The sequence below is a fragment of the Podarcis gaigeae genome, assembly GCF_964106915.1.
Source record: "Podarcis gaigeae genome assembly, chromosome: 9".
NCBI classification, from domain to species: Eukaryota; Metazoa; Chordata; class Lepidosauria; order Squamata; family Lacertidae; genus Podarcis; species Podarcis gaigeae.
The window spans coordinates 33,656,713-33,682,706 of record NC_139685.1 but is presented as its reverse complement, the minus strand read 5'-3'; the positions used below and the strand labels follow the sequence as shown (position 1 = coordinate 33,682,706).

General features: G+C 40.4%; 1 long non-coding RNA gene across 1 annotated transcript; it reads right to left on the bottom strand.

Annotated features, from left to right (window-relative positions):
• Positions 1-461: 461 nt before the first annotated feature.
• LOC310852042 lies at positions 462-25,753 on the bottom strand. Its single transcript, XR_014567961.1, has 4 exons — positions 25,744-25,753; positions 24,079-24,131; positions 6,768-6,885; positions 462-650 (listed from the first exon to the last, which is right to left on the bottom strand). It is a non-coding gene; the product is annotated as an uncharacterized lncRNA (long non-coding RNA).
• Between the last annotated feature and the right edge of the window lie 241 nt (positions 25,754-25,994).

Below are 25,994 nucleotides of genomic sequence, written 5' to 3'. Positions count from 1 at the left end.
AACTGGATTGTGCATTTTGAGGAGGAGCCTACCCTCCAATATGTTGCAGTGGAAAAGCGAGTGCCCGTCTTCCAGGGCTGTTCTCCTGCGTGAGTCAGGTGACCTGCATGAGTCATGTGACCCCAGCCAAAATGGGATGTCCCAACGGATAGTTGAGGGGTATGGGGGTGTTGCGTGGGTGGGTGTGCAATTGACAGTTGGTCTTCACTATCTGCTTGTGTTAAGTGTACATGCTGTTTATCTGTGTATCATTCATTTAAAATATAAGTGTATCTATAAGTGTATTGGTGTATCTGAAGAAGTATGCATGCACACGAAAGCTTATACCCAGAACAAACGTAGCTGGTCTCTAAGGTGCCACTGGACAATTTTTAATTTTTTTATTAAAATATAAAGTGATTAAGGGTCTTTTTATTTTCATTTGTTTATAACCATTCAATAATTTCTGAGGAGCATCACCAAAACTTGACTTTCAGTATCTGTTTGTGAATTAGACCTGTGTGTTACAAATTAACAAGATACTTTTTATCTATTAATGCAGGTGGTGTGAGGAGCTGCTTTACAACTGCAAAAAAGCACAACTAAAAGCTAGCATGGTTCAGCTGCTTGAAGGTGGGAATCTTTGTTATCAATACCCTTGAGGTATTGTCCTGTAAAAGAAAAGAGAGTTAAAATAAAAGGATGTCCTTAACACATTAATTGTTATTTATATCAGATTCAGAAACGAGAAAATCTGTATTTCAAGAAATTCTTGAGATGTGTGCATGAAGGTGCAGGGTGGGATTGAATAAAGGGCCAGATCCTGCTTCGACAATTCAATACATCATTGTTTATACAAGTTAAGCAACACTTAAACCCCAATGTGTTTGGGTATATTGTCAGGGGGAAAATTTATGACACGCAGCCCATAATGCCACATTTCAATATAACAGGGGTAATAACTGAGCCCTGAACATTGCCACGTCTGTTTGTTCCACTTGCCACTTAATTTTGTGGGATTAATGGTGGTGACACTGGAATTTCAAAGCATAAATCATGCAGCACAGTATTAGCAGCTATTTAGACACAGTCCTTTTGGTCCTGAAACAGATTATCTGCAACTAATAATAAAAAAAGGAAGGGAATTAATCCTCTCAAGGTCAGGAGTTACCTGTTAGAACTTCCCCTTTCAAAACTATATGGCTTGCAATTTTGTTGATAGTATCAATTTGGTGCAGTGTTTGTGGAATAAAGTATTCTTCTAGAACGGGTCAATTGGACCAAGGAGGCCTGGGAAGAAGTGTTACTTGCAAAAGTCATATTTTTCATTTTTCATGTCTGTTTGTAATTGCTGTCATCTTTGTTTCTCGGGATACAGCTAGGAAAGGTGATTCTCATATTTATTAGTAGAGGATTTCAATAAACATTGGCACAATATGGTAGGCCCAGGAATGATTTATTGATAATTTGTCACTTATATTTATGGGAATTTGAGACCCTAGAGCCGTACAACTGGTAAATCATGTTATGCATTTAGACTTTTTTTCCTCCCAGGGAGGGGTAATTCTTTGCTGCTTAAAGAGCACTCTGTCTAAATGCAAGCTGCCTTCTGTAGTTGCTAACAATGTACTTGCAAATGCAAAAAGAAAGCGGGAGAGGTATATAATTGGGCATTTATTTTATTTGAGATATGTTTGCAGCAGAATCCAAAGCTACACAAACAATAGCCTGATAAAATACAATTGCAAGGAAAATTACAGTCTAACAAATGCAAAGATAGTGAAAGTGTGCAAACAAAAGGAGCTCTAAACTGGGCTGAGCTTTCCCACTGTTTATTATTGTACAGTTGTAAAGAACTTCCATACAGTTCCCAGGTGGAAACAGCTGTTTTTCTATTGCTGTCCAGGGAGGGTTGGTACAAATGGCTATTGATCATTACGGAAGACCCTAGTTGAGGACTGGCTGAATCTGAGAAGACACTGGGCTGTATCCAATGCTGTCAAGGTGTTTTGAATTCATTTGCTATTTTTGCCACCTATTCTATTCCTTTGGAATATTATTATCTGCGTAGCGAAGTCAGCTTAAAGACACAAATATAATATTCATACTCAAAGGAGTTTGTTTATAAGAAAGGGCTCGCTATCAGCATGGCAGCTGCTTCCTCTTGATAAGTGGATGAGTACTTAATAGCATGCCCATCCAATGGTTCCAGTGCCCTTTAAAAATGTGATAAAAAAGCACGCCAGATGGCCGCATAAGCAAGGTTCTCTATCTCTAGTCCTGTTTCCAAAGGCTTTGTACACCTAAGTGATTGTAAAAGTGAAATGTGAGATATTGTTCTTGTAAAGGGGATCAAAGAGAAAGGAAGACAAGGTTAAAGAGACTTTAATTAACACTGTGTGTGTGTGTGTGTGTGTGTGTGTGTGTGTGTATGTGTATTCATTTCTTATCTGCATTTACCAGTCATCTCATAACACAAGTTCTGTAGGCAATGTATGAGTGTCTCAGGATCAGGTAGGAATAGAGATAGTAAGGGCATCAGAGCCCAAAATCCTAAGAACCTTCAGAACAGAGAAATCGCTGCAGGTGCAACAAGCTGTTGGAAAACCTCCTTGGTCTAATACAGGGTTCCCCAGCTTGCAGCCATTGAGATATTCTGGACTGCAGCTCCCATAATCCCTGACTATTGGGCATGCTAACAGTCAGTGATGGGAGTTGTAGTCCAGAATATCTCAAGGGCTGCAAACTGGGGAAGGCTGTAACTTCCTGGACAACGCTTGGCTCTCTAAATCTGTGTTATTTTTGCTGACACACCACTGAACTGTCACCTGTTGACTGGCATCCTATCTTCTAAAACTTCATAGAACTCTTCTAGCCCATTTGAACTATTCCCCAACCCAGCTGGAAGACTGGGAACAATATAAGAAGACAACATTTTAAAAAGTCATAGGGACAGCTAGAAGCCCTGGCTGCCTGGGTGATTGGGAGTCTTGCTGTGGGAGCCAATGTGATGTAATGGTTACTTGCTCTGGAGGCATGGAAATGAGACGGAGAAGCCCTTTGAGTCACCCCGAATAAGTCACACCATCTCAAACCTGGCATCCAGGGCTGCCCTGCCCATGAGGAGGGTTGAGGCAGCTGCCTCGGGTGCAGAAGCCCAAAAGTGATGGGCACCCTACTTACCCTGCCACTTCTGCCACCAGCAGAGAAGTGGAGCCAGCACCACCAGTGGTTTTCAGCAAGATCTCGCTGGAACCCCCTGTTGTCACTCCGCTTTGCTGCCACACAACCAAGGTAAGGGAGACTTTGATTGGGGTGGGGCGGTTGCTGGGTGGGGTAAAGGTAAAGGTAAAGGGACCCCTGACCATTTGGTCTAGTCGTGACCGACTCTGGGGTTGCGGTGCTCGCTTTATTGGCCGAGGGAGCCGATGTACAGCTTCCGGGTCATGTGGCCAGCGTGACTAAGCCGCTTCTGGCGAACCAGAGCAGCGCACGGAAATGCTGTTTACCTTTCTGCCGGAGTGGTACCTATTTATCTACTTGCACTTTGAACTGCTAGGTTGGCAGGAGCAGGGACCGAACAACGGGAGCTCACCCCGTCGCAGGGATTTGAACCGCCAACCTTCTGATCGGCAAGACCTAGGCTCTGTGGTTTAACCCACAGCGCCACCCGCGTCCCGGCTGGGTGGAGTAGCACCTTCCTATTTCACTATAGCTTGTGAGGGCAAGCAAATACTGTATCAGATGTAGTAAATGCTGCACAGGTTAAATATATTTATTACTAACAGATGGAGGCCCCAGATGTGAGTGTGGAGCTCTCCTTTCCTCAGCCATTCCCTCTATCTATGGCATGTGCACAAGGGGGAACAGTCATGTAGCAGTTCGAGGATCAGCCCAGTTCCAAAAGGAGGAGACATGCCTGGGGCTTGGATGACAGGAGAAGATGATTGTGTGTGAAAAGTTAGCAATGGGGGAAGTTGGAGAGGAGAGAAGGTGAACTGGGGTGGGCATTAATTGAAGGAAGATGTCCAGTTTGATTTTCCCCTCCAAAGAAGTGAGATGATGATGATTATTATGTGGTATGCAGTGTTTAATAAAATGTTTTATATATTAATTGCATTTTACTCATTTTATTTCTAAATGTTGTATGCCTCCTACAGGATTACTAGCAGTAGAAAAAATGACTTAATGAGTTGTATCATAAAAATAAAAAACCTATCATTTCCTCCTTTCATATCTCATTGCATGCTATCTTCATATCTTTTTGCTCATTCATAATTGCATATATATGAAGGCTAGTACGTTCTCCCATCATATATTTCCTTAAGCCTACTATCAAAATAAGACATATTTCGGAATTTGGCTTCTCTCATAGCCAAACATGTTTTAAACATCAACTTTCTTGAAAGATTTAAAGCTGTCATATTGAAACAATCTTGTTGGTTTGTGTGTGTGCACGTGTGTGTGTATGTGTTACAAGTTGTTAAGATAAGCTTCTTACTTACAGTCCAGTCTTAGGAGCAGTACATTTAGGCAGAAACTTTACTGTCAGTCACTGGTTAAAGGTAAAGGTACCCCTGCCCATACTGGCCAGTCATGTCCGACTCTAGGGTTGTGCGCCCATCTCACTTAAGAGGCCGGGAGCCAGCGCTGTCCGGAGACACTTCCGGCTCACGTGGCCAGCGTGACGAAGCTGCTCTGGCGAGCCAGCACCAGCACAGCACACGGAAACGCCGTTTACCTTCCCGCTATAAAGCGGTACCTATTTATCTACTTGCACTTAGGGGTGCTTTTGAACTGCTAGGTGGGCAGGAGCTGGGACCGAAAGACAGGAGCTCACCCTGCCGCGGGGATTCGAACCGCCGACCATACAATCGGCAAGTCCTAGGCACTGAGGTTTTACCCACAGCGCCACCCGCGTCCCTAGCCAGTCACTGGTTGCTTGTATCCAAACCAGAATAGCTGCTAGTTTGTCTCTAAGGGCTTATTTATATGCGCAGCAGTGACAGGCCATGGTCCTCACACAGAACACACCACTTTTGCCTTCAGATCAGTAAGATGCTCTGAGGATGCCTCTATAGGAAAACCATGTTCCAGGTGAAAAACATAGGATGGAATTCAACGTACAAGAGCTAAGGAGGTTGTTCTGTAGGTGCATGTATTTCTGCTCGCCTGTTGGAACAACCTCCCATTTTCTCCTCTTGTATGCTGTTCTGGGGTTTCCCCCATCCCTCCAGAGTGAATCTGTGGGGAGTGGTGGTGTGGAGAGGGGGAGGGAAGCCCATTGTGTTAGCAGTAGTCCTTACGCTGGCTTCTGCTAGTGGAACAGGGTAGCTGAATCTGGCCTATTGGGTTGTATTCAACACATTTTTACTCAGAGAAGTTGCACTGAAATTAATGGACTTAAACTATTAATGGCTATTAATCTCAATGGGCCTACTCCATTTAAAGTTGAATAAACCATGGCACTGAATACCCATACCATGGCAGAAAAAAGGTACTTCTCAAGCCTTCCTTAAAATGCATAACATTTTGAAAAATCCATTTATGACTTTGCCCTGAGCTATTATAACACTGGAAAAGGCTGCTTTTCACCACCTCATATAAGGCTTTTCACCATCCTCATATGTAGCAGTGGTGTCACAGTACATGAATATTAGTAAAAGTATTAGGGTAGATTATTATTATTTTTTAAAAAAGAAAAAATGCTGCTTAAAATCTTATTGATGAGAAGGCTGTTTTGGGGAAAACTGGATATTTGTATAACTATATTTTTTATCAATTCTCATATATAATTAATACAGGCTGCAACCCTATGTACATAGGGGAAATGACCTCTGAAAATCAAAGGGCTTTTGTGGGGGAAAATTGCTTACAGGTTTTATTATAATCAAGCTGCATATAAACATTGTATATGAAATAAAATGTTTAGAATTACTGTACTCTGTAATAACAATAACAAAAAGCATATCTGAGGTTTGTTTGGCAATTGCAGCTAGTGCAGAAATCGGCAGACTAGCTTTTTACTAGAGCCACTCCACATGGGCATATTACATTGGTACTGAAAACTGCTCTGCCAGTACATCAGCAACTGAGTTCAAGGTATTCCTGTTGGCATATAAAGCCCTGAATGACCTACAACTGGGTTACCTGAAGGACCATCTTTTCCCTTTCATACCAGCCAGATCATCTGGAGAAGCCCTTCTGTTTCCCAATTATCACATCTTTGTTTTGTTTCTATGCAAACTAAGGCCTTTGGCATGGTGGCACCAGTACTTTGAAACAACGTTTCTGTTAAAATCAGACAGGCAATCACAATTCTGATATTTCACTGGCTGCCCAAAACATGACTGTTCCACCAAGCATTTTCAGATAAATAATTGGATCCGCTGTTAGTCCCTTGCTCTGTATTTTATTATTTTCAAAATAGTTTAATGATTTTATTGTACACTGCCATGTTGTTGTTTTTAACGACTTGGCTCAGAAATACTCTAATAATTTTTATTTTTATTTTCCAGAAGTAAAAACCACACTAGTCCTACTCAGAGTAGACTAACTGAAATCAGTGGACTTGAGCAACTTGATTCCATCGATTAAAGTACTATTTTTGAGTGCAACTAAGTTGGATATTACCCATAAATTAAAAAAGGGGAAAAAGGGGGGGGAGGAATCAATTTCAGCTATTTAAATTCAATATGCTTACTCTTAACATTTTAGCACCACACTCTCTTTATTGTGGGCAGAAAGGAAATGCCCTCCCAAAAGTAATTACATTCCAATATACATACCTTAAAATGGACCTTTTGCACCTGAGGTTGGAAGTCTGGAGTTGAGCAACAAGAGGGAACTCCAGGGGAGAGGCAGCGGAAGTAAGGGAAATCTGCCATGTTCTCTGGATCTATAATTCTTGTGGAAAAGGAGAATCTATTAAAAGGAAGCATAAACAGTCATCCTAGTTACATTCATGCAGTGCTGAAAACTGCCTTTAAATTCTCTGTCTACATTTCCAGACAAAATCCAGCAATGTAAGGCCAGATTGGGAGGTTCAGTTGGGCTGTGGGTCCTCCGGTGAGATTATGACTTCAAAACTATGCAAAAATTAGCACCACCCAGTGTTTAAAATATGGTCCGAGTTTTGCCGAGTTTGGTCACAGTTCCCCATTAATTTGCCTCCCTTGCCTTTCTGACATCTCACATCTCTAAAGTGCTCAATGACAGCCTGTAGAGGTTTCACCGTAATCCACCTTTATCCATTAACAGACACTCAATCACTAAAGTGCTTACTAGACTAAACATATTTATCCAACCAAATCACACTTTACAATGCAAAACTGCCAATCAGACCTTGGCTATTAGCAGGAAACTGCTTTGAGGGGGGGATTTTGGTGTTTGCACTGTGAAGAGCATGCTTACCTCCAGCAAACCACTAAACCAAATTAACCTAGCTGTATCCTCATAAAAGAAACCAGATATCCTGTTGTGAAAATAGAAAGCTTGGTGAGACAGGCCTTCTTTGATGGCCAACAGTGTGGCAGACGAACAGTTCAGACTGCAAATCTGGTTACCACAGATTCATATCAACCACCCTTCCCCCACCAATTAAGAGTTTTGTTAAGTTTAAAAGCAATTCTCTCTCTCTCTCTCTCTCTCTCTCTCTCTCTCTCTCTCTCTCTCTCTCTCTCTCTCTCTTAAAGTATCATTTGGGTAATTCAAGTAGGCTTTCAGGTTTCCTATGTTACTAGTATAATTGCAATAAGTGCTGTACTTATTGGCCAAGGCTCCTTTAATTCTAATTGCTCTTTTTCGGCGCAATTATGTTGTAAAAGTACTTGCATTAGCCAAATAAAAAATCAAAAAAAATCCAAGAGACACAAATGTGGTAGTAATAATAATTCTTTTTATTAGCCTGGCAAAGAGGAAGAGAACAAAGCTTTTAAAAAACTTCAAAGTTCTGACCACGGAGGGGGGCGGGAATCCAGAACTGGAGAAACATGCCTACATCTCAATCCTTTTATTAGTCTTATACAAACCAAGTGCCATCACCACAACTCTCCTGACATTTTCTCCCTGGGAAATAGAAAAGGCTACAACATCCGCACAGTGGGGCTTATTTAAAGCCCTCTGTCAGAACGGCATAAAATGGCCCTGTGTGTTTTCACTAGGAAAATCTTAATAGCTTTAGACTTAATGGTATTATGCCTCCCTTAAATACCAATAATTTAAAAGCAAAGCTTGACATTTGCTGGGCTTAGTGTACTCTACCACCAGTGCCTCTGTTTAAAATAAGGGAGGAAGAGGCAAAATCTTACTACAAGGAAGGCAGCTAGAGCAGTACATGGAAATTAATGAGGATTTGGGTCCCCCCACCTTTTTATGTATAGCTCTTGACTGCTAGTCACATGACTGAAAGGTGTTTTCCAGAGGCTTTGTGAACTTACCAAAAACAACAGGAGAATTTCTCTGCAGCTAGCTGTTGTGGAGAGAATTTTATGAGCAGTTAAAACGAGTCCCACTTTTGGGAAGTAAAACTTCAGCTGGAATCATTTCCAAAACGATGAAAGCCACAACATGTACCATTTTCCCCAAACATCACAGAGCAGACTTTCTCAGTTAGGGTTGGGAACTTATAAAGTACAAATGAAGTTGTCATGTTGCAGAATGGCAGCGATGAGCCAATGACAGAGACTAACCACTAAAGAAAGCAGAAGGGAGAGGAAGAGAGAATGCAGCTTATCCAAAATAGAAAAGCCTCATCAGCATAATGTGAATGACATGAATTTAAAATGAACCTTCCTTTTATGCACATGTGATTATTAGCATTATTGTAAGTCATCTGAACTGCAGGCATACATTGAAATGAAACTGTATCAGTTCTGTTTAGATGTATTCTATTTAGTACTTCAAAGCCACGCCAACCAGAGAAACTGGAATGTAAAATATCCAGGTGACACTCACATGACTGAAAGGTATTTTAGAGGAAAGAAGAACTGATGTTGATGATGAATGAATAAATGGGAGAGAGGCTGTGCAGAGGCAAGCAGAGGCTGAGGATCCATGCAGTAGGTGGGCTGATGGAGGGGGTGAGGAAATGTATCTGTGTGAGTGAGAGAGTGGATCCTCCCCCTTTTTGGCTTGGGGACCCCCTAGCCACTTTCTCCTAAGGAAATGCAGCCCTTGATCTTCAAAAAGGTTGTTCATTCCTGCTCTCTCTCTCTCTATTTTCAAATTATTGCATGTAGAAATCAATGTAAGACAGATTCTATGTGTGTATCAGACATGTTAGTTATTAGTTGTGGTGGTTTTGAAAATGTGTTTGCCCATTTGGTGTTCTGGTATTTGAGGAATTGAGTTTAATATACAAAATGGACCTCCAAGTTTTTCCTCAACTCGCTTTACTTGGAATAAAGGACATGTCAACTCCACCAACTGCTCATAAAGAACTTGTGATGTTCCTCCTTACAGTGGCATATATGGAAATAGTCATGCGATGGTACACTGCCTTGGGCTTGAACATTGAAGCATGGTACTCCAGAGCATGGACAATAGCCCTTTCCAGAAAAGCTGATGTGCCAGATTCATACAACCAAAGGGAATTCTAATCCCTATCTTTTCTATAATGTGTGGCAACTGTTTTTGGATTATATGTGTCAAGAAGATTGTGCTTATAACCCTCAAGATCTCATGGTAATATGTGAACAGGTTTTCTAGAGTGAATTGTAAGAATTTGATATTTTTAAGCAATGTGGTTGATGTGTTGTGAGCCAGTGTGGTGTAGTGGTTAAGAGCGGTGGACTCTTAAAGGGAGTGAAAGGCGGGATATCTTCTTCTTCTTCTTCTTCTTCTTCTTCTTCTTCTTCTTCTTCTTCTTCTTCTTCCAGTAAATGGTGTTATACTTTCTGTAAGAATAGTCTAAGTTGCTTTGAAACTATACCTAAAGGTGGGAGTTCACATTCCTGAATGCTTCTCTGTAGAAAAAGGTCTCCTGCACATAGATAGCTAACATGTCTTTTTTAAAAAAAATAAATAAATCTTAATTTTCATTTTTTCACATCACACTTAGAAGAAGAAGAAGAAGAAGAAGAAGAAGAAGAAGAAGAAGAAGAAGAAGAGGAGGAGGAGGAGGAGGAGGAGTTTGGATTTGATATCCTGCATTATCACTACCCGAAGGAGTCTCAAAGCAGCTAATATTCTCCTTTCCCTTTCTCCCCCACAACAAACACTCTGTGAGGTGAGTGGGGCTGAGAGACTTCAGAGAAGTGTGACTAGCCCAAGGTCACCCAGCAGCTGCATGTGGAGGAGTGGAGATGTGAACCCGGTTCCCCAGATTACGAGACTACCACTCTTAACCACTACACCACACTGGAGTGCTTTTTCACTGACCTTTTCAAACAGCTTAAACATAAAGTAAAAGTTTTCATTAAATTTCCATCTCAGTTGTAAAATTAATAATGGGTTTTACCAAGATATTTTACTGGCTGAGGGAACAAAGGAAGCACCGCTATGGTTTCACATACAGAAACCAATGGAGTGGCAACTGAATCTACATGGTGATTCATGGGGAACCTGGGAGATTCATGGAGATATACTACACAGCCTCTTCTGTAACCCCTAAGTTAGCCTGTGGGCCTCAGATGAGGTTCTCCCAAGCACACATCTATGTTCCTCTTGTGTGTGGATGATAGCATAGAATGATGTTATTGAAATTCTTTACCCTACTGCTTTGTAATAATGTTTTCCAATTTAATGAACAGAGACAACATCAGCTCCAGCCATGAAAATGCCCTTTTGGTATCTTTCTTCTCTGGACTGAAGCACTACTCTGTGGAAATTCTAGTTCTCAGTATTCCAGTCTGTTGATTTTCACACACCCACCCCTGCAAAAACGACATTTGCTTTTAGACTTACACAATTAGTGAGACAAGGAAACTTTCCTATCACCAGAGGGGTGGTGAGGAAAAGTGAGAGAATATACTGAATGACATTTTGGAACCATTAATATGGAAATGAAAAACACAACAGCAGTGTGTAAACATTTAATGTTTCTTTTAATCTGCAAACTGGCATGTTATGTAAATTTAAATTGATTTCAGGTACATTGCACAAATGTGGGTAGATTCAAGCATACAGACAGACATACACATACACCATAGACAAAAACATGTCACATACCAAGTTTTTCTCTGTCTTCCTTGATACAGTCCTTTTCAAGATCACAGGATTTGTGTCAGTGTAGCAGAAAACTATATAATTTGGCCCACATTCCTATTTCCAGTATTCTTTTCCCCCTTCATCCCACAAGTCACATCTAATTGCAGCACTAATTGTACTCACTGTGCAGGCTTGAAAAAGGGAGAGAATCAAATCCTCAGTCTTATTTTCCATTTGCTTCTTGAAATACATTTTTCCCTCCGCAGTATGAGATGGTAATGCAAACTGTGTCTTTCCCACCACTTGGCTAGCAACAGCCAGTTTGTAAGTTCCCAAATAGCAAACAAACTGGCTATTTGGAAAATTAGTGTATTGGGAAAAATTAACATATATTTTACCAAAACACCCTTCCAAGTGTTCAGTTTTCCACTAAAGATAATGTGAGGAGGACCATGTCTGCAATGATTCCACTGCATGAGTTTTTCCTTTTCAAATGCACCTGAAAACACGTTTTCCAATAACAAAAGAGTCTACTTTCAGTGCTGTCCAGATTAAGCATATTCTAATGTTCAGCATCTTTAACAACTTTGTAAATGTATCACAATGTTTATACCACTAGGCATGGACCATCTCCCCCTTTACGGTCCTTTCCATCAAACTTTGAACTACAGTTATATGACCTAAAAAGAAATTCCACCATCCAGAGTAAAATGTCAATAATAATAATACTTTTTTTATTTATTATAAAAAATCTTGTTCAGACCCTGAAGTCACATATTTTTCATATTTGACAATAGTCAAACCTTTACAAAACAATTCTTAGTATTTACTCAGATGTAAGCCCCATTTGGTTTAGTTGGATTTACTCCCAGAGTCCAAGATAAATGTGCACAGGATTGCAGCCACAGGGTAGAGGCATTGACATCAATGGAATTGCTCCAATATAATTATTTAAGGCAAACTAAAATAAAGATAATACTTTCCTGGAATTATTACAAATACTTTTTTTTAATCTGGAGAAAAACACACAGAAAATGACCATTATATCCTCCTTTGTTTCAGAAAATAAAAATATGTGATTGCTTAATTGTTTTCCTATTTCTAAGAAATGTGTATTTTCCCCTTTAAAAAACAAAAAAGGCAGCATTTTCCATTAGGGCCTCTAGTTTAACATCTGGTTGCATGATCTTTTACTTAACTCACACTTTGGGAAGGACATCACAATCTGATTGGAAGATGTGAACTTTTCAAACTGAACAATGTGACTCAGTCCTTCTTCATACATGTTGAGTTCAGTCCAGAGAAAGCAAGTTGTATTTCTATTCCATTGTGACTTAAACACAATTTACAGTGTAATCCTATACAGGTCTACCCAAAAGTAAGTCCTGTTGAATTTAATGTGGGTACACATTTCTCTGGATCAGGGCCATTATGTTGTTTCTAAGCAACTGTTTCAAAATCTTTAGTAAAATGGTCAGTATTGGAATATACCAAAAATACAAGTCAACTTGCTCCAGTAATCCCATCTTCATATTGTGCAAAGTAACTGCAGCACTGGTTTGTAAAGCTGTACAAAATCACACAAAATGTAAGCTTACACAACAGTTTTCAGGACTTATATTTCCCTGAAAAAAAATGCAAACAAATCACAATGTGAAAAAATATATTCTTACCCTTTTCCTTAAACTAAGTTCCATGTTTGCTTTATACAACGTTTTAAAGCAAATACATTTTGCGATCAAGTTAAATCAATAACAGTTTAGAATAGAAACAGTTTATTTCCACTAGGGATGAATGAATCTGTCAAGTTCAATTTCACTCGGTTTCTCATTTTTTCAGTCTTAAATTTGTTTTCTACTTATCTTCAACAATCTGCACTTCCCTATGTAAATTTGTCAGCATTTTAGTAAGAATTTCTTCTAATGAAAACATCTCTCTCTCTCTCTCTCTCTCTCTCTCTCTCTCTCTCTCTCTCTCTCTGTATCCCTAATGCAATGCATTTTGTATGTGTTTTCCACAATTCTTTCCCTCAATATACACATTTTTGTATACATTGGCTGATGAATTGCATTGCAAAATTCAGAAAGGTGCAGGTTTGAAAGATAGCTATGCTTTGGCTTGCATTTTGAGTCAAGAAATGCATATTATGCAGTTTCTCATGAAAATATAAACAAAATTGAGTTTCTCACCCCATGCCTACTTTCATGTGTACATGTATACATGGCTGCAGGCTTTCACGGCAGAGTCCATTTTTGCTTTTCACACAATTTGACTTCTAAAGATTCAGTAGAACAAGGTCTGGGCTTGATTTCATATTGTCTATCAAAAGGAGAGAGAAGCTCAAATGAAAACTGAAGAGGAAAGTTTTAAACAGAGGTTTAGGGTTGAGATTTTTCTGAACCAATCGGGATTTCCCCCTTGCATGTTGTAAGCCCCACATGCATACATTGGCACAGGCATGAAGTTCCCTTTACACAGCTGTCAAATGCTGGCACATAATGTTATTGTTAAGGGGGCCCAGCAGGTCAGCACAACTGCACAACCCCTTCACGTGTATTTTCAACATGAGGATGTGGTCAGGGAACTTCCCTATGGTCAGGAGCATTCACATAGTCCACTGAACGAGAGATTACACTCAGATGTGGGGAATCACCACTCGGAAGCAAGCTTCCATATACAGTGGTAGCTCTGGTTAAGTACTTAATTCGTCCCGGAGGTCCGTTCTTAACCTGAAACTGTTCTTAACCTGAAGCACCACTTTAGCTAATGGGGCCTCCCACTGCCGCCGTGCCGCTGCTGCGTGATTTCTGTTCTCATCCTGAAGCAAAGTTCTTAACCCAAGGTAATATTTCTTGGTTAGCAGAGTCTGTAACCTGAAGCGTATGTAACCCAAGGTACCACTGTAGTTAAAGTTACATGTAGATGGTCCCTAAGGTAGAGAGACAAATGTTGAGTTAGATGCAATACCTTTCCACCCCCCCCCAAGAATAATTAGTCCCATGCTAGGCATGCCATCATAGTAGGAATCAAGGTGTTTTGTGTGCATGCATGATATTTTATTTGGATCTGGTTTAATTTCTATTGAGGTTATGTTGTTTTGTTTTATGCAAGGATATGTGGTTCCCTTAAACTCTCATTTTGGGATAGTTTGAATATATGAACCTGAATGATACAACAGATCTGTAAAATGGAACACGTGAGGGAGGATTTGGGCTGAAATGTTTCTTCATGTGAAGTAGTTAATAATTTTCAGTTCTATGACAAGGGAAAGAAATCTAGTTTATATTAATGCATCTGGGGCATATACAAATCCTAGAACTCAAGAGTGAAGGAGAATGTGTGCCTTTCATATGTACTGTTTCATCTGGGTGTACGGAATGCTCTGGATTTATGAATCAAAACTTGATTTTAAAATGAACTGTACAGTGGTGAGCTTTTTAAGCAATTAAAGCAATTAAAAGCAGCCACCAGCATTTAATGGTGAAATGTGTCAAAGTGATACCAACGGCAGCACTGCAAAAGGATGAACAGGCTGATGGAAACTGTTGCTTTCAGGAGGCATTTTAAATAGGATGGACGGTGCCCAGAGTCCAGTTTCAAATTGGAATACTAGAGATGATTATTTTTTTTGCTTTAAAAATAATAATAATAAAAATCTTCCTGCATAATTGTAATTGTGCTCTTGCGGGAGGGCACTGAAAATAAATGAATGAATAGGGGAAGCAATTATATGGCGAATAGAAACCCAGAGAATTGAAACCCAGAGACTGAAACCCAGTGCAGAAACCATTTTGATAGCCACTGGGAAGCAGTGAAAGCAGGGAAAGCAGGGAAAGTTTCTAAGTCCTAGGACTACATTCACTTTTGGCCAACCTTTGGAGGGTCACATGTCAGTGGTGGGCGGAGCCACAGGCCAATGAGTCTGAATGTTACCTTTGTACAGGAAGCTAGTTTCTGCCCTGACTCACTCAGCCACCTGTGTCTTCTATCCAGACAAGCATTAGGCATTAACAGAGTTTGATGGCACATTCCAGCCAGGCAAAAATGCCTGTGGTGTAAAGCAAGGTCAGTGAGGGATACAGCCTAGGGATAGTTATGAGGGCAGGCTGAGAGGCCTGGAGGGCCATATTCTGCCTCCAGGCCTGAGGTTCCCCACCACTTACTGAAAGAAGACAAATATGATATGAAATATGCAGGGTATCTGAACATCTAATTATACAAAATTTAAACAATCTTGAATACATATTGTGCATCTTTTGATAAGTAGGCTTTTCTGTTCATCTTTCTAAAAATATAAATGAATCCAGCGGGTCTCATCTCATCTTCAGTGGCATCTCATCTAGGCAGCCTCTGAACTGCATTTATACCAGGAATTTGCCACAACCCGGCAACCTGTTCTGGTGCGGCAGAGAGCAGCGTCAACTCAGTGCAGTACAGAACCTTTGTATATAATTCTTTAAGGCTGCACTCATAAGTATCCTTCTTCGCAAATACTTTCCATTGAAATCAGTGGGGCACACTTCCAAGTGCACACAACCCTAAGGTTGATGTCAACATTAGAAGTTTAGCATTCTGTTCCACCCCTTTCATGGCTAAGTCACATCCTGTGCAAATGCAAATGCATATATTTCATGAAGTAAGACATAATCCACCCTTCATCTGAGTGTTTTCCAGAATACATTTACATAGCTCTCATTCACTTGGGTTGCTGTACATATAACAGGGCCCTTGACCATGCAGGCTGTGCAGACACAAGCTTGAAGGGTCAACAACTTTACATGAATAAGCAAAGAAAGTCCATTCATGAATAAAATCTTGGAACACTTTCTAAAACACTCAAGCAAGGGCTGCCTCATTAAAGCTTTCATTTATACTGAGGTAACCACATTTGTTTGTCTTACAACCCAGTAAATGTACTAAATTCATCTGTTTTATAGGGAGGAGAACTATAAATTGACAAGGTTTCCTGGCCAAAGTCTCTTGTTATTTTATTTTAAATCCTTAAGCTTTTCAAGCAATTGAGTCAAGTAATTCAGCAATGTCCTCCAATGACTACTGGTGGCAGGTTAATGTAAATAATATGAAAACACTGAACACAATTACATCTAAATGAGGTTTTGCGTAATTATGAAAGGGCCTCACAACACTAGCAACCTGGGCATTACAACATGTGATGCCATGTAATATTCATCCTATTTGTTCAAAATTATGAATGAAGGTAAAGGCAAAGGTACCCCTGACAACTCGGGGGTTGAGGCACTCATCTCACTCTATAGGCCGAGGAGCCGGCGTTTGTCTGAAGACAGCTTCCAGGTCATGTGGCCAGCATGACTAAGCCGCTTCTGGTGAAACCAGAGCAGCCACGGAACTGCCGTTTACCTTCCTGCCAGATTGGTACCTGTTCATCTACTTGCAATTTGACATGCTTTCGAACTGCTAGGTGGGCAGGAGCTGGGACTGAGCAACGGGAGCTCACCCCACCACGGGGATTTGAGGTGCCGACCTTCTGATTGGCAAGCCCTAGGCTCCGTGGTTTAGACCACAGCGCACCCGCGTCCCTATGAATGAAGGACAAAGGTAATAAAATAGTTCTAATGGTGCGTACACAATGGTGGTGTTGCAACTCAGCCCACCAAAGACATAAAGGCCGGGTGTCAGACAAAATTATTAAAAGGGAAACAGAACATTTGAAATGGGTGGGGAGGACTCAGGAAATAACATGTCAGTGGTGTAATCACAATTGTCTGCTATCTAAATCTAGTAACCCCACCTGAAATGAAAATGATGTAGTAGAACTGGAAAAGGGGAAAAACACAAAACTCAATAGCAACTATGTTCCACATGTGGAGAAGATAAAAGACGATGACTTTTTTTTTTACATAGGTGTAGGATGAGGGATATGATAAACCTGTATAAAATCATGAATCGTTTGGAATAAGTGAATAGGAAACAGCTGCTTGTCCAGTTTCTTATGGCAATAAATAGGAGTTGCTTGATTAAATTAATACATTGTAAAAGAAATGTTTACAGAAACAGCTGACCAATGCAATTCACTACCGCAGAGCTCCATAGTCTTTTGCAGTTTCTATTATCCTGTTTATTCACTAGTATACTCAAAGGACAGAGTGCACATCTTCCAAGATCAGTGGGTCCCTTCAACATCTTAAACAGCTGGAAGCTACATATGAAAGATAGGAAACAGGTCATTCAGCTGGTGCCTTTAGCTCTTCCTCTTATTTGGTCCATATCACTGATGGAATGCTTTGTTGGACACACAATACCCCTAGGGAGTTTTCATGTGTTTTTATACTTACTAGAAAGAATGAACTTTGAAACATACATAGATGGCACAGGACAAAACCAAGCATTAGAAAAGGTTAAATGTCGAACATATTGTACCAAGGAAGAAAAGCTTTTATAGTAGTCTGAGTAGAATATTTCTATAGTAGACTGGTAGTTTCTCTATAGGGGTCAGTCTTACCTAATAACTTCTATAAAGCAACAATTCATTTATGAATCCACCTTGGTTCAGTAACTAGCAGGCGCAACACACAAAAGAGTACTTTAAAGATTCACTCTTTATTTCAGGATGCTGCCCAAAGATGAAAGTGAAGAAGAGGAGGTTCTAGGTTTTTTTTTTTTTTAAAAAAAGATGCTTGATATAATTTGGACAGTTTGTTCTAAGTATGGAAACTGGTGCTTTTTATCCTCATGTAATTTGTGTACATGCTGTCCCTGACACTGAGAAGAAGAAGAAGAACAAGAAGAAGAAGAGGAGGAGGAGGAGTTTGGATTTGATATCCTGCTTTATCACTACCCGAAGGAGTCTCAAAGCAGCTAATATTCTCCTTTCCCTTTCTCCCCCACAACAAACACTCTGTGAGGTGAGTGGGGCTGAGAGACTTCAGAGAAGTGTGACTAGCCCAAGGTCACTTGGCAGCTGCATGTGCAGGAGCGGAGACGCGAACCCGGTTCACCAGATTACGAGACTACTGCTCTTAACCACTACACCACACTGGCTCTCACAATGCCTTTCATTTAGGTGCTTAGCAGACACATGTACCTAACGAAGCTAATTCTCTTCCCTCCATTCTTCAAACGGCACATCAGCTTTCCAACTGCACAACATTTCCCCCCCAACTGCTCATTTCTTCTTCTCCAAAAAAGCCCTTGTATCTAAGGTAATGGACAAGTTGGTGCCTTCCCATGTACAAAAGCTGACTTTTAAAATTTAGACGGGCAGCTGAAACTTACTTCAGTATTGGCAATGAGACAATGCCCTCCATTACATCTGAACACAAAACTGGCTAGTTTAGAAGCCTAGGGCTTGGCACACACTGCTCTGTTCATTCCCTGCCCCTCAACCTCTACTGTCTGAGGCAGCCATGTCCTTCTGCAGAATGCTAGGGCCGACCAGCTGATTACATTAGGATAGCTGCAGTCATTTCAGTGATCAAGACTGTATTTTTCAGCCGAGCTACCGCAAACACAGAAACCGTTGGTTTGTGTAAACGACTGGTTTGCACTAAAGTTTCTCCATGTGATTGTGGTCATGATCACACAGAGAAAATAAACATTACTAGACTGTGTGAACAAACCCTCAGATTCAAAAAATGAAGGGAAATGTGGAACACATGCTTTCTATGGGGAACAGCTGAAAAATAAGATGTGCTGTTCCTTCTCACATCACCTTGCCTTTTACCATAGCATTGATCATAATAACCAGAATGCCAGAAGTAGTGCCGTGTTTTTGGCCTGGAAGCATGATTTGGCCTTTATTTAGCCAAAAAATAAAATAAAATAAATCACATGATTAATTCTTCTCTTTCTTACAGCATTTAAAGAATGTCAGGTAAGTCAGCCATATAGTAAAATTACTTTAAGAGTTTTCTGAAGCGGTAAAAATAATTCCAGCTTTTTTTGTGCTGGCACAATTAAGAGCCGGTCCAATTATTTCAAACTTCAGATAAATCCAAAACATATTTAGAGTCAAGAAGCATATCCTATCGATGGGTAACTTTTAAAAAAGTACAGTTCAGTGCTTCTGATTAAATTACCTAAGTATTATTATTATTTAAACTTTTGATAGTGAAAATCACATGCTGAGCAAATCTACAGATCACGTTCGCTTTTAGGAAGCTTAAAGGCTCCATTTATGTTATATCTTAGGAAGGTTTCTAAACTTCAGCCAATCCCTTATTTTGAAACAAAATACATGTAACTTTGGCAAGGTTTTGTACCATTTTCATAGTAAAGTTAGCTCTCACTGTCACAAGGGGCTGCCACATGTGATTTCCACATGTGCATAAAATACAGACACGTCTGCTCTTAAAAAGAGAAGCAATTCTGTGATGCGAGAATCTGAGAGTGAAACAGGCCTGAGAAGTGATTCTCTGTGTAATATGTTGCCTACTGATCCAGGTTCCCCATCCCAGCATATTTTCCCCCTCACATGAATTTACACTGAAGGTGAAAGAGGCATTATTTTCATTTGCATCAATAGGAACCTACCTAATTTGTACACCATGAACCAACACACAGTAAATTTGTACACCATGAACCAACACACAGCGACTATTCAAAATTTGCTCTCCCACCAAAAAATGTTTACCTAAAAACATATATGCGGGGAAAGTGTGTACAAACAACTGTATATTAGTGAGAAAAAAACATACAAAATGCATTAGGGAAAATTGCTTGAGAAAACTGAGCATCAAAACATGTATTTTGGGAGAAATGCACAAAAATATTCATGCAGACATTAACCCCTTTCCCCAAAAAGTGCTGGGGGAAAGGGGAAAACTGAATTCAGGATTGGAAAAGCATGAAACACAGAGAAACCAAGCTTGTCAGATTCATCCTTCCCTCATTTGTCAGCCCCTGAAGGGTTTTCCACAGCTGTTTTAAAACCAAAAGCAGTTCTGTGATTCTGTAAGACTATAATATTCATATCAAAGAATGTTTGTTTGCTTCTTCATTCATTCATTCATTCATTCATTCATTCATTCATTCTAAAATCTAAATACTTTTCTGTGCAAATGCAGACCCATGAGAGTCTGCAATATTTTACATGACAATTCTATGCATTTATTTTACCTAGATATGTCCCATATTCTTTATAATAAGCTTGTTATTATAAACAACAACAAACCTGTGAAGTTGAGCCTAATAGCTGAGTGAGGATTTGAATTCTGGTTTACCAGGTCCTAGTCCAATGCTCTGACCACTACTGAAAACTAAGCTGACTCTTTCTCCTTTTGGTTGATACTTCAAGGCAGAGCTAGACACTCTCAATTTAATTTCTCACATTAATGCTGGAGCAGTGTGCAGGAGAGGTGCATGATAGCAGTGCGGAAAAGTTTCCATCGCCCTGGCTGGCCTGGAAATAACCCAGGCCAGATATGGCCTTTAAGGCTAACAAAAACAACATGGTTTAGCCTAATGCTTCCCCAAGCAACAATCTGGGTGTGGTTTGCTGGGTGTGACATGTGCTGTTGCATGTGCCTCATACAATGCCCATCAGCACAGCCCTTCACATGGCTGAGCCAAAAAGAGTTTTGAGAGAACTCTTTATGAGAGCATTAGAGAGCAGAGCCCGTCTTTCATGTTATTTATGATCCTGCCTGGCTGTTCTTCAATATTTTCCTCATCTTCACAGGGATTGTGTTTCTCTTCCATGGTTTCTCATGTCCTCTGGGGCCCTTAAACATTCACGCAAGCACTCAACAGGTGAAATTAAAGATACTGTACGTGACCCTGTAGCTGATTGCTGAAGTCCTGTATTACTCTAGAGTCATGAAACTTTGCCATGTCTTTGCATTTTAGTTCTAAAAATAAAAGAGCTCTGATGTTCAATTACAGAATCTGTACACAGGCATCAATGTTATTTTAAAGGCTTGCTATAAATACTTATTGTTTATAGCATGCCTCTCCCCAAATGGTACAATTCATCTGCTGCCACAGATCTGATAAGGTAGTGACTAGGCCCCTGCTCCAATTAATTTCTATATTGAAGGCCAAGTTCTTTATCATTGACAGTTATGGAAAAATAGTTCTTACATTGCTTAAACATTGGTTTTGTTGCAAGGTGGGTTGCATTTTGGTGCCAGAGCACATGCTTTGCATAAGGAAAACCCATCTAGTTCAGTATTGTCTGTGTGGATTGGAAGCAGCTCTTCATAGTCTTTCAGTTCTACCTGGAGATGCCAGAGATTAAACCCAGAGTCTGCCAGTGGTGGCCAGATGGTAGATCAGAATCTATTGTTGGATCACTGGGTAACTTGTAATGGTTTCTGACTCTCAGCAGGATAACAGTCACAATTACTAAAGAGCTTTCACTTCCATAAATTAGGTTGCTGAGAGAGAATGCTTAGGAGAAAACCAGCAAGGACTTCTTGCATGAAAGGACCCATGAGCTTGATCACAAGTTCCTCGGTTGAGTAGGTGTTCAGTTGCATCTTGCTCCTTAATTCCACCTGCCTGAGTCATGATTTCACTTCTGGCTTCAGTTGATGGACCTTGGGGCAGAAAAAGATGGTTAGGTGGGGCAGAGCCACTGTGCTAGCTTCCCAGCAGGTTGTTCACAGTTGCTTACCAGAAGGACTTCAGGATGGGGCAAGCACACTTTGGGTCTTCCACATAAGGGGGGCATTCCTTCTGCTGCTCAGCAGAAAACCCCCCACAAAAAACCCCCAAACAAAACAAGTACAGGAAATTTTGGACATCAAATTTTTCCCCAGGACACCATTTTAGGTGTCCAATTTCCTGGCCTACACTCTCCAAATCTCCCATGGAGGAGCTCATACAGAAGAGCCTAAGGTGATGGCAGGGTCTGAGCTTGTTTATATGAGGAACGGCATACAGAGAGGTATTGGAGCCATTTATAGGCTTTATAAATCAAAACCAACATTTTGAATTGAGCCTGGAAACTAACTGGTAGTCAGTGCAATCAGGGCAGGTTTGGTGTTATGTGTTCAGACTGCCTAGATGGACCTATGGTGTGACTCTAGATAAGGCAGCTTCTCAAGTTTCTAGTTCCTACATTTTCAGGAAGCATAAGGCCTCACCTCAGTTATTGGACTGGATATATCCCTGTCTCACTGCCACCAGGAAATTCTGACAGCAGTAAAAAATTGTAAGACCGTATAACAAATATTAATAAATGTAGTGATCTTCATGTTCCTATGCAAAATGTATCCATAAATGAAAAGCTTTCTTCTATGGTATTTGTAAGGAGTGTTTTGCAACAGTTTATTGGACTGCCTAATGGATTTCAATGGCTTATCTCTGTACATCGCTTAATGTCTATGTGTGTGATAGCCATTTTGAATCACAATAGCCATTTGCAGAGCACATGGTTCATTGTACAAGACTGGTGGCTAAGAAGTGCATTTCTCCATTTGGCACACCAAATTATTGTGCACAGAAACATCTTGCAGGCATATAGTATTTCAGTCTTCTAAACTTAAAAAGCCTGACCCTTTTAAAGTCAAAATCATTATGCATTAGTAGTAACAGGGGGAAATTGCAGTATCCCACACCATTCTCAAGTTGAAGTGTCACAAAATGTCAATTCATAAAATTATTTGCCATCATCAGACAGATGAGGAAAGAATTTGTCCACTGTAGAATGCAAAGGCACAGGCATATACATAATTTTAATTCATATAGTCCTGTTATTTTTTTGCTTTAGTGTTTTACTGAAAAAAGTTATAGCGGACAAATACAGAGTCTATTGAATTTGACCAGGTCAGGGCAGTTTCATTCAGAAAACATAAGTCCTAATTTATAAGAACCTAAGTCCTAATTCATAGGCTGCTATAGCAGTGAATGAGGCAATCTGGCTGGGTAAGGAAGTTTGGAAGAAGGGAAGGGAAAGTTTTCCACTGTTAAGGAATGGTTGAATATGTCATACTGTGGCATTACTGGAAGAGGATGGAGCGGCAAAGCAGAGAAGGTGGGGAGAAAGCATAGAAAGAAGCAGTTGTTCCATTAAAGAGTTCCCGTGTCCTAACCAAGGCTGCAATCCTAACCCCATCTAAAATAGAATTCGATGAGATTTACTTCTAAATAGACATGGTTAGGAATGCAACCTGCTTAAGAACCATCAATTGTCATTGTTTATATTGTTGTGAGGTTTTTTTTTTGGGGGGGCCCTAGAAATTAATAAATGGTAGGGTTTTGATTGTTTGGAGTATAGAAGGGAAGATAGCAGGCCATTGGAAAAATACAGGCTAAGCTTCCTTTCCAAGCCAGGGCCTCACCTGGGATAGAGGCATTAACATGACGAAAGGCGTTGATGGCCCATCTAGGAGGAATCTTGGGCCTGAGCAGACAGAAGGTTGCCAAGGATAACTGGATGTAAGGTGGCAGGAAAAGAGAGTCATTGGCAAGGTGTGCTGGCAGGAAGGAGAAGAACAAAGACTGAGATCCATTTTGGGCAGGCTGCCTGAAGACTGGCTGGGAGAGATGCCTCTGGTGATGCATTGCTGTGGGGAACAAGCCCTTCTTGAAATGACCATGCTGTAAGATCTTGACTCCATGCAGACTGAAGGTGCAAATAGGTGAATAAACCCTATTTCTTAAAGCCATGACAGTCTCCACCATGTTTTCAATTCTCTGAAGAACCACAAAGTCTTGGTGAATGCCTGGGACCACCTGGAATCTTGCTACCGTTCAGCAGAGAGTCGAAATGGTACCCAACTTTTGTAACAATATCTATGGAGGACAAGGCTATCAGCAGTAACTAGCCACAATGGCCATGTTCTACTTTCACTATCAGAAGCAGTATGCCAGTTACTGAAAATCACAGGTGGACAAAAAGCTGTTGTGCTCATATCCCACTTGCAAGCTTTCCATAGGCATCAGGTTGGCCACTGTTAGAACAGGATGCTGAACTAGATGGGCATACTAGATGGTGTGAACTAGATTAAATCTCATTGGCTGACTTACCTTTTGCCAGAACAAATTTGGATTTCATCTGCCAGCATTTGGGAGTTGCTGCCCTGGAAGAGAGAGGTTGGTGTGTAAATCTGTTTACATTTCTATAAGCCACATAGAATAGTGTTTCTCAAACTGTGGGTAAGAATCCACCGGTGGGTCTTGGGCCACTTTCATCTGGGCCTCTGGGCCACAGCCTGTCCAGGGCTTCCTCATTTGACTGCCTCTTCCCTTAACCATGCCACAGCCTTTTGCATGGACCAATGCCAGCACCAGTAACCCATTGCATGATGAGTAAAAGTGGCTGAGAGGGAGAGATGTTTGGGGAAGGGGGTATATGAAGGAAGGTAGGCCTTCAAAGGTCCAGAGGAGGGGAAGGGCAATAAGGGAGCCTATTGATCAGTAAATTCTGCCTAAAATGGGGGTGCTGCGTCACATTACCACCAGAGCAAACGCATGTACTGGAACTCCTTTTTACAAGGAAAAGAATTTAGCAAGCTCTAAAAATGGATTAGATCTCAGTAGAAAGTCATGTCTGTAATTGCCAGCTGATTGTGACAATTTTTGTTTACCTCTGCCACCATTTTTTGACTGGCTTTGCCCTTGCCTGCAGCACCATTTTGTGACTCATAAATTTTCAGCCCTCTCAAGTGGAGCCTGGGAGTTTGAGAACCACTGGGATTAGAAGTCTGTTTTAGCATTAAGTGGTATGTAAATTTAACAACAACGGGATCAGTGATTTGAGATCTAGTTTGTTGCCAACAGAGGCCATCAATACAACTGTTGAAGTTAGATTTGTATGTATGTAAGTAGAATGGATTTCCCCAATAATCATTAATTTATGCAGAGAGCATTTCTTTTTCTTTTACTGTTTCTAATCTATCACAGATGTATTATTTATCAGAGCCACTTTAAATGAGCTAGAAAGTAACAATGACTATAACATGACTCTCACACTGAGTTGACCCTGCCATTCTGAAGCCCATCTAAATAACAAGATTAGGTTTCTAAAAGATGCTCATGCTCTGGCAAAACTTTAACAAATTTGCAGTGTAATAGGCTGGCTCTTTCTGCATTGTTGTAAATTTCATTTTGCAGAGGTTGATTCATTGAAAATGAAAGTCTTGCTAATTGAGCAAGCACCTTGGGTGATAATATCTGACTGATACTGTTGCTAATCTTCATGTAGGAAAAAGAAAGATCAGCAGTAGAGTCAGGAGCCTTAGTATTTAGGCATTATATGCATGCTGATAAATCCCCTTCCACTCCTACTATTAACTTTTAGATTCCAGCAGTAATGCTAGTAATTTCCTAGCATTTCAGTTGGACTTTCTTTTCTCCGTGCAAGAATTCTGTATTAGTAGGAAAGCACTAAGACGCCCTTGCTGTTTTCGCCATATATAACTTCATTAGACAAAATAACTGCATTAGCTTTCCATGCACAGTGCTTGATCTCTTTGGGAGAAAGACGCTCTCAGAACATCTACTGTTGTATGAAATCTATTTCTTCATGCATGTCATATACCTTGAGATAACTTCCTAATATATTCCAGCAAAGATATGTACTTGTACTGTCATTATTAATAATCTTTGTACCAAGATTCATGCAGCAAAAACACGTAGAGGGTTTTTGTTAAGGGTCTGTAAATATGAAACTTCCTTTCCCTGGAGACTCACCAAAGTCGGAGTCCTTTTAGGTATGCTCTAAATCCTTTCTGTTCCATGATCTTTTTGTGGCAATACTGGATTAGGCTGTGCTAAGTGAGTTGTTTTAACTTTGCTTGGCATATTGGTATAGTTTCAGCACATCTTCCTTTCTCAAACCCTCCTATGTTCTCACTGTATAAATAATACGACCACAGTTTTCCACAGACACATTTCATGAAGGAAAACATACAATACGGCACAACAAACTGTTTGCAATGGGT